At 44.7% G+C, this 12,144-nt stretch overlaps 1 protein-coding gene across 1 annotated transcript in view; it reads right to left on the minus strand.

The window, feature by feature from the left end:
- LOC126293507 (homeotic protein ultrabithorax-like) overlaps positions 1-12,144 on the minus strand; it is a 747,590-nt gene that overhangs the window by 535,193 nt on the left and 200,253 nt on the right. The window lies entirely within an intron of this gene.

The raw sequence follows: 12,144 nt of genomic DNA on the forward strand, positions 1-12,144 counted from the left end.
TACTTGAACAGCGTGCAATCATTCGTTTCCTGAATTTGCGTGGTGTGAAACTAATTGAAATTCATCGACAGTTGAAGGAGACATGTGATGATGGAGTTATGGATGTGTCGAAAGTGCGTTCGTGGGTGCGACAGTTTAATGAAGGCAGAACATCGTGTGACAACAAACCGAAACAACCTCGGGCTCGCACAAGCCGGTCTGACGACATGTTCGAGAAAGTGGAGAGAATTGTTTTGGAGGATCGCCGAATGACTGTTGAACAGATCGCCTCCAGAGTTGGCATTTCTGTGGGTTCTGTGCACACAGTCCTGCATGACGACCTGAAAATGCGAAAAGTGTCATCCATGTGGGTGCCACGAATGCTGACGGACGACCACACGGCTGCCAAGCAATGTTGACGCGCAACGACAGCACGAATGGGACGTTCTTTTCGTCGGTTGTGACAATGGATGAGACGTCGATGCCATTTTTCAATCAGGAAACAAAGCGCCAGTCAGCTCAATGGAAGCACACAGATTCACCGCCACCAAAAAAATTTCGGGTAACCGCCAGTGCTGAAAAAATGATGGTGTCCATGTTCTGGGACAGCGAGGGCGTACTCCTTACCCATTGCGTTCCAAAGGGCACTACGGTAACAGATGCATCCTACGAAAATGTTTTGAAAAACAAAATTCCTTCCTGCACTGCAACAAAAATGCCCGTACATCGAGCTAACGTTACGCAACAGTTTCTTTGTGATAACAACTTTGAAGTGATTCCTCATGCTCCCTACTCACCTGACCTGACCTCCTAGTGACTTTTGGCTTTTTCCAACAATGAAAGACACTCTCTGTGGCCGCACATTCACCAGCCGAGCTTCTATTGCCTCAGCGATTTTCCAGTGGTCAAAACAGACTCCTAAAGAAGCCTACGCAGCTGCCATGGAATCATGGCGTCAGCGTTGTGAAAAATAGGTACGTCTGCAGGGCGATCATCGATTTCGCCTGAGTAGTTAATTATAAAATAGATAGGAGGCCTTAGAACTTGAAAGCACTTCGTAATTTCGATGGTTTGCTCAAGGGCTGCCTGCGATATGTAAGCTGTAAGAGAATCTCAGACCAGAGACCAGTGTTGTATGCAGTAAAGAGCAATGTTGACGCGCAACGACAGCATGAATGTAGATGTAGTAGTAGTAGTAGTAGTAGTAGTAGTAGTAGTAGTAGCTTTCAGTCGTGTGTATGAAGTTGGTTGGGCCGGTCGTGGGGAGCGATGGCGGAGCCTGAGCAACGAAGTATCTTAATAATAATCTTTCTTATAAAAATTAACTTTTGATAATTATTCAAATCAATTTAAAGAATTTACTAATTTCTCCAATCCATGGTCATCCCGATTATTGTAAAGAAAAATCAGTTGTTTCTTTTTATACATGACATATCTATCGGGCAGCATTTCACTGCGCTGTGCCAGAAAATTTCTTACAGCAGCAGATATATACGCGTTATCCGGCGACCTTATTGAGGTAAGAATTTATTCAGAATGATGTTTCAGGGCCATGACGCAGCACTGCTGACGTCAAAATTTACCAGATTAAATTCACAGTCAATTATTGAAAGGTTATAAGTGAGCTACAATTTTTTTTAGAGATTAGTCACATTGTATTAATGGTAGGTTACGGAGTTCATTTATTGGGAGGTTACGCTAGAAGTGAATGATATAATTATTTTTTACTGTTGGGAGGTATTTCAACTATGTTACGCTGAATGTGAATGATATAAATAATTATATTTTTACTGTAGGGAGGCTCTGAGCACTACCGGACTTAACATCTGAGGTCATCAGTCCCCTAGACTTAGAACTACTTAAACCTAACTAACCTACGGCCATCACACATATCCATGCCAAAGGCAGGATTCGAACCTGCGTCAGTAGCAGCAGCGCGGTTCCGGACTGAAGCGCCTAGAACCGCTCGGTCACATAGGCCGGCTACAAATTTTCTAGTCATCGTATTATTCTCTATGTACTGACTCGTTCCATTCCAGTGAAGCTTTGGCTAGCAGTGATTCCACAGAACCCGATCTATAAATAAAATAGAATGCAGCGAGATTTTATTGTGGACAACCACAGTTGTAAAATTGAACCAAGATGAATAACACTGCTTCACCTGTATCATAAATCTTTATTTTGGAGCCAACTAGTTTCGTACCGTCAGAGCCACATCTTCAGCGGTACAGATTCATAATATATTCCAAACGACAAGCAGTAGATGACTCGATGCGACAGAGAATGTTGTGTCACCTACTGCTTATCTTTTGGAGTAAGTTATAAATGTGTATCCCTCAAGATGTGGCTCTAACGCCGCCAGATTAGTGGGATCAAAAGTAGAGATTTGCTATACAGCTGTAGCGAGACCAGAGCGGGGATCGCCGGCCGCAGTGGCCGAGTGGTTCTAGGCGCTTCAGTCTGGAACCACGCGACCGCTACGGTCGCAAGTTCGAACCTGCCTCGGGCACGGATGTGTGTGATACCCTTAGGTTGGTTAAGTTTAAGTAGTTCTAAGTTCTAGGGGACTGATCACCACAGATGTTAAGTTCCGTAGTGCTCAGAGCCATTTGAACCATTTGAAGAGAGGGGAAGACACTGCGGTGGATGGCTACAGTGGCAGGTGTTCGGTATTCCGTGGAGGACTGGCTCATTACGCCCGCATGAGTGGTGCCTCACAGGCCCGTCAAGAATAATCACCTGCCAAGGAGCTGAGGTAAGGGTTTAAGGATAAGGCGGCAGGATAACGAGTGTGTGGAGCGCCGATGAGCGGAGGGGACGCGGTGCCGGCAGGACGTGCGCGGAGGACCTTAAAGGGCCCGCTCCCTCACCGGCTGCATACTTGTGAGGAGGATGGGACCACCCACGCCGCCCGCTGGTCCGCTTCCGGAGTTACGTCGCCACCTGGAGGGCCGCGGCGCCGTAATAGCAGCAGCTCTCATACCGTTAACACTGTCCCGTAAAGCGAAATTACCTAACTGTACACTGGGTGGAGTATTGATATCATATACATGATTTAAAAAAATTCGGTAAAGTGATCATCAACAAAGAACCAGATATTTTAGAAACTGGAGTGAAACAGTCCCTAGAAAACAGTGCTAAAAACAACGCTGGGGGAATACCAGCAACATTGTTCAAAATCTATTTAACATCATCTACTTCACGGATGTGAGGTAGTGGTTGCTACATTTTTGACTGTAATAACTGCTAGCATTCAACTGTTTTACAGTGTACACAACGCGTTTCGAGAGACAATGCTCTCTCGTTACCAGGCTGTCGAACTCAACTCGCACAGTTAGTAACCTAAGCACCATTCAGGTATTACGAAATGAAAATTAAAAACCTGTATCTCAGTTTCGGTGCTCCATTACACCACCTTCAGGCCGCTTGACTAGCGTAAATTGTGAGGTATCCTACCTTGTTTGCAATCATAACACAAGCCAGTATTACATAACCGGTGTCCGCAGACTTCTGGTTTACAGGAAACTATCCCTTCATTCATCAACTGACGACTCTTTAAGCCTTTGACTGTATCAACCTTAGTAAATTACGGGAAGTACTCAAATACATTGGAGTATCAGATCACCTCCTTTGCCGCATTCAGAATAAGAAGCCAAAATTCACAAATGGATACGGCAAACCAGCACATTGTAGCCTTATTTATTCTGACTGTATGCAAAACATGTTACGATGGTTGTCACGTTAAATGACGAAGAAACATGAATTAAAATAGCTGGGATAAATAACCTTAGTTACGCAGATGATACCATCCAGATGACAGAAAGTGTAGAAGGATTAAAGATAATCTTACTGAAGACAGAAGTCCAAACTCTGGACTAACGTTGAATGTCAAAAAGCGATGAAAATTGTCGCCACCACAACTATAGATTGATTAAAAATAATCTTCCTGAAGACAGACGTCCAAAGTCTGGACTAACGTTGAATGCCAAAAAAAAGAGATGAAAACTGTCGCCACTACAGCCATCACTACATGGCACGTGCGAGGAGAAAGATGGAGGTAGTTTTTATTTTCAACTACAGCCACGAAATCAAGACTCCCTTGTCACCTGGAACAAAGGCTACGTCCTACCTTGACAGTCTTTTAAGATGCACAGACGTAACTTCCACAATAAAGGCAGTATAGTAACGGCTATGGTCTTTACAGTTGTGATTTACGGAAGTGACAACTGGACCATAAAAATGATTGAATGGCGTAGAATAGGCTGGTTTGAATTTTGTTGGAGGGAAGCCTTAGAGATCCATGAACGGCAAAAGTTAGTACCGTAGCAAATAGAACCAGGTTGCTTCTTGGAAGATCTGGCACTTAGGGAACTTTATGAGAAGGATCTTATGTGAAGGCGTGATTCGCCGGGAAAGGTTTTAACACTAGGGAAGATCGAAGGCACAAGGAGGAGAGGGCGGCAAAGAATGAGATGGACTGATGGCATCGCAGAAGTAGAGGCTTAGAAACTGGAAAGACCTGGAGAGACTGTGCAGTTCAGAAGAAATTAGCGTGCTAATTCACAGGGTGATGGAGAGTCGGATTGGATTAAACGACTAGAGAGAGACAAACAGTGAGAGGCTCCATGATATAGCAGTATGCTACAGTATACTATTGATGTTGTTGTTTTATGAGTGTACTACTGTTATATGTTTAACACGTATTACAAAGGGTTTGTGCCATTTGTTTCATGCACGCCGACGAACAACTGCGGGCAGAGAATCGCTAAACTTGGCACACTTTGAATGTTACACGTCACCAGATAGACACCACACCTGGTCGATAGCTGTCAGCCGCAACAAGAAGCCGAAATGACTCTTCCAGTACATCTCAGATCGACATCTGCTTTGCCTAAAGCATATTTCACGTGGTAATTCCAGCTTAGATTGCTGATATTAATTATTTGGCCTATATCACTCGAGACATTTTTGTTTTTTCGTTCCGATAGAGAGCGTCGGACTTTGATTGCAAACATCCATATCTGGCTTTGCGTGTGTCAAAAACCAAAGTAATTAATACATCTTTTCTTAATTTTCCTGTCACAGTTGCGTTCACAATCTTCGTTAATGGTGACTAGTTTCAAGCATGTCCCTTCATCACTGCACGATTACCTCAATATCTGTTCAACCTATGTCCTTAATGTACCTACTAAGCACCAAGTTGTAGCTGGAAACGCATAAAATGTTATTTCATTAAGCATTTCAGAACCAGTCAAGTAACTCTTCGATAGCGACCAGACACGTTCGGAAAGAGTGACCAGTGAAAAATCACCGATTGTCGAAAATTTAATACAAAACGTTTCGGGATTACATTCTGCTATTCACTAGTGCTTAAAATTAATATGCCATTTGGCGATCAATTTTATGATGTTATGTAGTCTTCACAGTCATGTTGTGTTAAGTAAATCACAAGTTATGGACAGCTGGTGGGTTATAATCTCCCTCCTGACTCGTGATACATTTGTACGATGGCTTCACAGCAGATGACGAGCATTGAATAAACTTGCTGATCCTTTTGCCAACGCAGTGTTTGAGTTCCACAGTGTCATGAACACTTACATCAAATGAGTCCTGTCTGCGTTGCTTAGAGTTTCGTCTGGCAAGGCAAGTTGCCCACGACAGCTTGCTGTCAGTACGGTGTAGTGACACACGTAAGCGTGACCCTCCACGAAGCTCTCACTATCACAGTTGGTGATGCTGTATGCAGCGGAGAGGAAGACGACACGCACGCAGACACGCAGCTACGCACGCGCACGCCCCGCCCCCGCCCGCCGTCGCCGGGTCGTGCGCGGCCGCTAATTAGACGGCGACAGCGGCGCAGCCGGGGCTCGAACGTGAGACCGGCCGGCCGATTGCGCCGGGGCGAGACAGCAACAAGGACGGCGACAGCGGCACCGGCAGCGGCAGCGGCGGCGGCCAAAGAAAACGAACGGTGCGAGCAAAAAGCACCGAGCAGCGAGCCGAGTGCAACGCTCCGACCGCAGCCGGGCCCGGCAGCCGCGCACCGCCCGTCCGCCTGGGAAACACTCCCAGTCTCTGCCCTGGTCCGTACTCACCACTGTGTGAGCCTGGGCGTGGTGCTGTAGGTCTATAGGCACAGGCGCCGAACCGCTATCACATTGCTATCCTCAGTGAATGTAATAAACAATTACGGAATTCGTTGAATGGTATGCGCTGCTTCGATAGGGAGATATGTGACAGAGCGTACATGGAAGAGCGCCAGGTTGCCTGCTTCTCAGGCGCAACTAAGGCCACCATCCAGAGAGGGCGCTACGGGACAAGGAGTATTTAAAAAAAAAAAATTTCAAATGTGTGTGAAATCTTATGGGCCTTAACTGCTAAGGTCATCAGTCCTTAAGCTTACTAGACACTGGACTCACATTCGGGAGGACGACGGTTCAGTCCCGCGTCCAGCCATCCTGATTTAGCTTTTCCGTGATTTCCTTAAATCATCCCAGCAAATGCCGCCATGGTTCCTCTGAAAGGGCACGGCCGACTTCCTTCCAAATCCTTCCCTAATTCGATGAGACCGATGACCAAGCTGTCTGGTCTCCTTCCCCAACCAACCAACCTTAAGCTTACACACCACTTAACCTAAATTATCCTAGGGACAAACACATACACCCATACCCGAGGGAGGACTCGAACCTCCGCTGGTACCAGCCATACAGTCCATGACTGCAGCGCCCTAGACCGCTCGGCTAATACCGGGCGGCGAGTATTTATACGTCCTTAAATAACACAGGTTGAAGTCTTCCGCCCCTACTGCTCACTCCTTACATCTAAGAAGCAATGATGGAAATAACAGAAAAGTTTGGCGGTGGACTAATATTCCTATCGATGATACGAGTCACTGATGACATTGCTATCCTGGGACGAAAGTGAAGGAAGAATTACATGACCTGCTGACTGGAATGAATAGTCTAATGAGTACAGAATTTGGATTGAATGTAAATCGCCGGCCGGAGTCGCTGTGCGGTTCTAGGAGCACCAGTCTGGAACCGGGCGGCAGCTACGGTCGCGTTCGAATCCTGCCTCGAGCATGTATGTGTGTGATGTCCTTATGTCCTTAGCTTAGTTAGGTTTAAGTAGTTCTAAGTTCTAGGGGACTGATGACCACAGATGTGAAGAAGGACGAAGGACGAAAGTAACGAGGTGTATCAGGAATGAGAAGAGCGGAAAACTTAATATTACGATTGATGGTCACGAAGTAGATGAAGTTAAGGAATTTTACTGAGTTGGCAGTAAAATAACCAATGACGGACAGTGCAAGGAGGACATCGAAAGCAGACTGGCACTGGCAAAAGGAAATTCCTTGTCAAGAGAAGTCTACTAGTATGAAGTGTAGACCTTAAATTGAGGAAGAAATTTCTGAGAATGTACGTCTGGAGCACAGCATTGTATGATAGTGAAACATGGACTGAGGGAAAACCGGAACAGAAGAGAATCGAAGCATTTGAGATGTGGTGCTACAGACGAATTTTGAGAAGTAGGTCTGCTCATGAGGTAAGGAATGAGGAACTTCTGTGCAGAATTGCAGAGCAAAGTAATACGTGGGCACCCGGGTTCCCGAGTTCGATTCCAAGTGGGGTCAGGGATTTTCTCTGCCTCGTGACGACTGGGTGTTGTGTGATGTCCTTAGGTTAGTTAGGTTTAAGTAGTTCTAAGTTCTAGGGGACTGATGACAGTAGATGTTAAGTCCCATAGTGCTCAGAGCCATTTGAACCATTTGAATACGTGGACAACACCAACAAGTATAAGGGACAGGATGATAGCTCACCTGTTAGGACATAAGGGAATGACTTCCATGGTACTAGAAGGAGCTGTAGAGTGCTAAAATTTTAGAGGAAGATAGAGACTGGAATGCGTCCTGCAAATAATAGAGGATGTAAGTTGTAAGTGCTACGCTCAGATGAAGAGGTCTGCATCCAACCAGTCAGAAAAGTGATGACTCAAACCAAAAAAAAGTGCTAAAATCTTCTAAGGAATTTAGAGTCCGTTTATAGCTACTAATCCTCTTTCATTGTGGAATCAAGGTACAACCGGTTTTATGATAATTAATCGCATCTTTAACATCTAAACCGAAAACATCGGTCAGAGACCTTTTGCGTGTTCTAAATGTGTCATGTGGCAACACTGTTCTGTTTACCACCGCAGCACTTTATCACTGACAAATCATTTACGCAGCAGGAGCATTGCAATTCGGTTTGTGGCTTCACGTTGTCACGTGTGTATTAACTGAATAAAATGTACCGATCAGTCCGACCAGTTGTTTCGTACTGTGCATGAAATGGTTCGGTCTGTTTACCAGATATTTCGCATTACATGTAATTTATTTTTTCTGTTACTTATTTTGTGATGTGTATTTTTTGGAATGCTTTAAGAGACGCTTTAATGGGCCACGCTTCAGAGATGGCCCGTAAATCTGCAAGAAACGAGACAATACAATGCAGTGATGCCAATATTGAGAAGAATCTTTCAGAGCAGTTGCAAGAGAGCAGTGATGAACCGAGGTGGAAACTGATGACTCAGATTCGGATTATGAATTTATAATTACCGGCAAAAGAGAGGATGATCAGAAAAGAAAAAAAAGAGTGGTAATAGGCTATAGCAACTTGTAACCTCCCAACAGATTATTTTCGGAACCTCAGTGTAAAAATCTGACTAACCTCCCAATGAAAATGTGACTCATATATAACCTTTCAATAACTGACTGTGAATCTAAACTGGCAAATCTAGACGTCAGCAATGCTGCGCCATGGCCCTGGGACGTCATTCTAAATAAACTGAAGATTCTTACCTCATTGAAGTCGCTGGATAACGTGTACATATCTGCTCCTATAAAAAAAAATTCTGGCACAGACCAGTGCAATGCTGGCCACAAAAATCGCCCTACAGGAGAGAACGGAATTACAGGTCAGCTCTCCTGATTCGTACACTAATAACTTCATTACATGCTTTGCAGTCCTCTTTCAGACATCATTTGGTGATTTTTAATCTCATGTAGTCTCCCCCGTGTTTGCATTCCAGTCAAAGGAAACTATTTGCGCTGCCCTGCGTGTCAGTCGAAACGGAAATATGAAAATTGAGAACTGAATTACAGGTCAGCTCTCCTGATTCGTACACTAATAACTTCATTATATGCTTTGCAGTCCTCTTTCAGACTTCATTTGGTGATTTTTAATCTCATGTAGTCTCCCCCGTGTTTGCATTCCAGTCAAAGGAAACTATTTGCGCTGCCTTGCGTGTCACTCGAAACCGAAATTTGCCGAAAGCTGCGCGTCACATCAGTGATAGCGGCATCAGGAAACGGAGGCCTCCCTCGGTGTATACCCCAGGAGGATATAACGTGGCGAAACTGACTGCACAGCAATTTGCCGCTGGGTACAAAACTTTTTTTTTTCGAAGCACAGTATCTTCTATTCGTCGTCAACGCCTCCACATTTCAGAGCGAACACGATCGTGGCGATTATTACGGTCGCCACAAAAGAGAAACCCGTGGGACGGTGTCGAAAGAATAATATATATATGCACACACAGGCACATATATACATACATGCAGAGTACACGAGCTGCCCAAATGTTCACAGCCCGGATCGGCGACCATGTAAATTAGTCCGCCCATTGAAGACTTCATTGCACGGCCCAATCTGAATAACAATCACCGCTATGCTCATTACGGTCTTTTTTTTTTCACGCCAACTGTATCTTGGTGTGAGTGTGTACGTGTGTGACTCTTTTATCTTTTTATTGTGGCGGGGCTCGCATAAAAATGCTAATGTGCAGGCGAGACCGTGAATAGCGTTGGCCGACGCGGGATTATTCGTGGCCGCGCGCGTGTTCGATGTCGCGCGGACATTTTGCACCCCCAAGGCACAACTGCCGCCAGAGTCGATAGCAACGAAGCCCAAGTTGATGTCTGCACCTAATTCGTTTCTCTTACTGTTATCACTTCCCTCACTAGCTTGCTCAGATAGTGAACTACGAGGGGGGCGGGGGGACTGTGGCTGGGTGCGACAATTGGGACAACGTTGGAGCAATCGCAAACTCTTGTCGCAAGAAATGCTTACGGACTTCGTAAATTACGTTAACGGGTCGTCCCACGCTAAAGCCATTGGACAACAGAAGAGAGTACAGGGATTCCTGTAGACAAAGTTCTGCTGCGGTACGGTTAACAATCGCAGCGTGGAGGGGGAATTGACGAGGCAGACGTACACCAGAATTGAAGCACGCAGGACAGCACGATTCTTGGAGGGCAAAACGTCATTACTGCACACTGATTCACCGTGGAGTTTTGGTGGTGCGTAGAAATGTTGGAACACGTGAGGCAATACTGACCCTACGACTTATCTTAGAAGCTAGATTAAGGAAGGGCAAACCTACGTTTCTAGCATTTGTAGACTTAGAGAAAGCTTTTGACAATGTTGATTGGAATACTCTCTTTCAAATTCTGAAGGTAGCATGGGTAAAACACAGGGAGCAAAAGGCTATTTACAATTTGTACACAAACCAGATGGCAGTTATACGAGTCGAGGGACATGAAAGGGAAGCAGTGGTTGGGAATGGAGTGAGACAGGGTTGTAGTCTCTCCCCGATGTTATTCAAAATGTATATTGAGCAAGCAGTGAAGGAAACAAAAGAAAATTTCGGAGTAGGTATTAAAATCCATGGAGAAGAAATAAAAATGTTGAGGTTCGTCGATGACATCGTAGTTCTGTCAGAGACGGCAAAGGACTTGGAAGAGCAGTTGAACGGAATGAAAAGTGTCTTGAAAGGAGGATATAAGATGAACATCAACAAAAGCAAAACGAGGATAATGGAATGTAATCGAATGAAGTCGGGTGATGCTGAGGGAATTAGATTAGGAAATGAGACACTTAAAGTAGTAAAGGAGTTTTGCTATTTGGGGAGCAAAATAACTGATGATGGTCGAAGTAGGGAGGATATAAAATGTAGACTGGCAATGGGAAGGAAACAGTTTCTGAAGAATAGAAATTTGTTAACATCGAGTATAGATTTCAGTGTCAGGAAGTCATTTCTGAAAGTATTTGTATGGGGTGTAGCCATGTATGGAAGTGAAACATGGACGATAAATAGTTTGGACAAGAAGAGAATAGAAGCTTTCGAAATGTGGTGCTACAGAAGAATACTGAAGATTAGATGGGTAGATCACATAACTAATGAGGATGTATTGAACAGGATTGGGGAGAAGAGAAGTTTGTGGCACAACTTGACCAGAAGAAGCGATCGGTTGGTAGGACATGTTCTGAGGCATCAAGGGATCACCAATTTAGTACTGGAGGGCAGTGTGGAGGGTAAAAATCGTAGAGGGAGACCAGGAGATGACTACACTAAGCAGATTCAGAAGGATGTAGGTTGCAGTAGGTACTGAGAGATGAAGAAGCTTGCACAGGATAGAGTAGCATGGAGAGCTGCATCAAACGTCTCAGGACTGAAAACCACAACAACAACATGGACCAAATATAAAATCGCGGATTGCAGTAGTGAAACGGTGTCGACAATGTGACGAAGACCACACATAGGCTATCGCTTGAAAGTGTTTTGTAGTTCAATTAGTAGGTTGGTAGGCGTGTTTATCTACACGCGGAAAGAAAAAGATAAGAAGTTTCCTTAGGCAGAAGAATCCTTGACTTCGCCGCAGTTACAGGTATTGATTGCTGTGTGCAGCCTAGCACGAACTTCAGCCGTCCACAGCGTTTCCAAGGGGCTTATCAGTATTTACTAGAACAAGAATACTGCATCATATCCAACTGCACAAAAAGAATCCAGTTCTAATATTTTATTTGCTTACAGAAATGCCTTAAACTAGAGAACATTCAGCAGATTTCAGACAAGCCGCCTTAACAGTACTGAGTCAAGGACAAACTCAGTCATTCAATATCTGAAGGCGGTTGGCATCTGAAAACAGCTTATGTCTGGGCTTAGCTTCAGAGAAAAAGAGAGGAGCGAATAATCATCCAAAAAAAAAAAAAAAAAAAAAAGATACGAACATCCGAAAGGCACTCGATGGCTGAGCCCAAAAAGATCAAACCGGCAATTTACGCGCATCTGCACGTAAAATGCGGACTGAAGGTCCATGTTTCGACAGTTAAACGTCGTTTAGCA

The sequence above is a fragment of the Schistocerca gregaria genome, chromosome 10 (assembly GCF_023897955.1).
Source record: "Schistocerca gregaria isolate iqSchGreg1 chromosome 10, iqSchGreg1.2, whole genome shotgun sequence".
In the NCBI taxonomy this organism is placed as follows: Eukaryota; Metazoa; Arthropoda; class Insecta; order Orthoptera; family Acrididae; genus Schistocerca; species Schistocerca gregaria.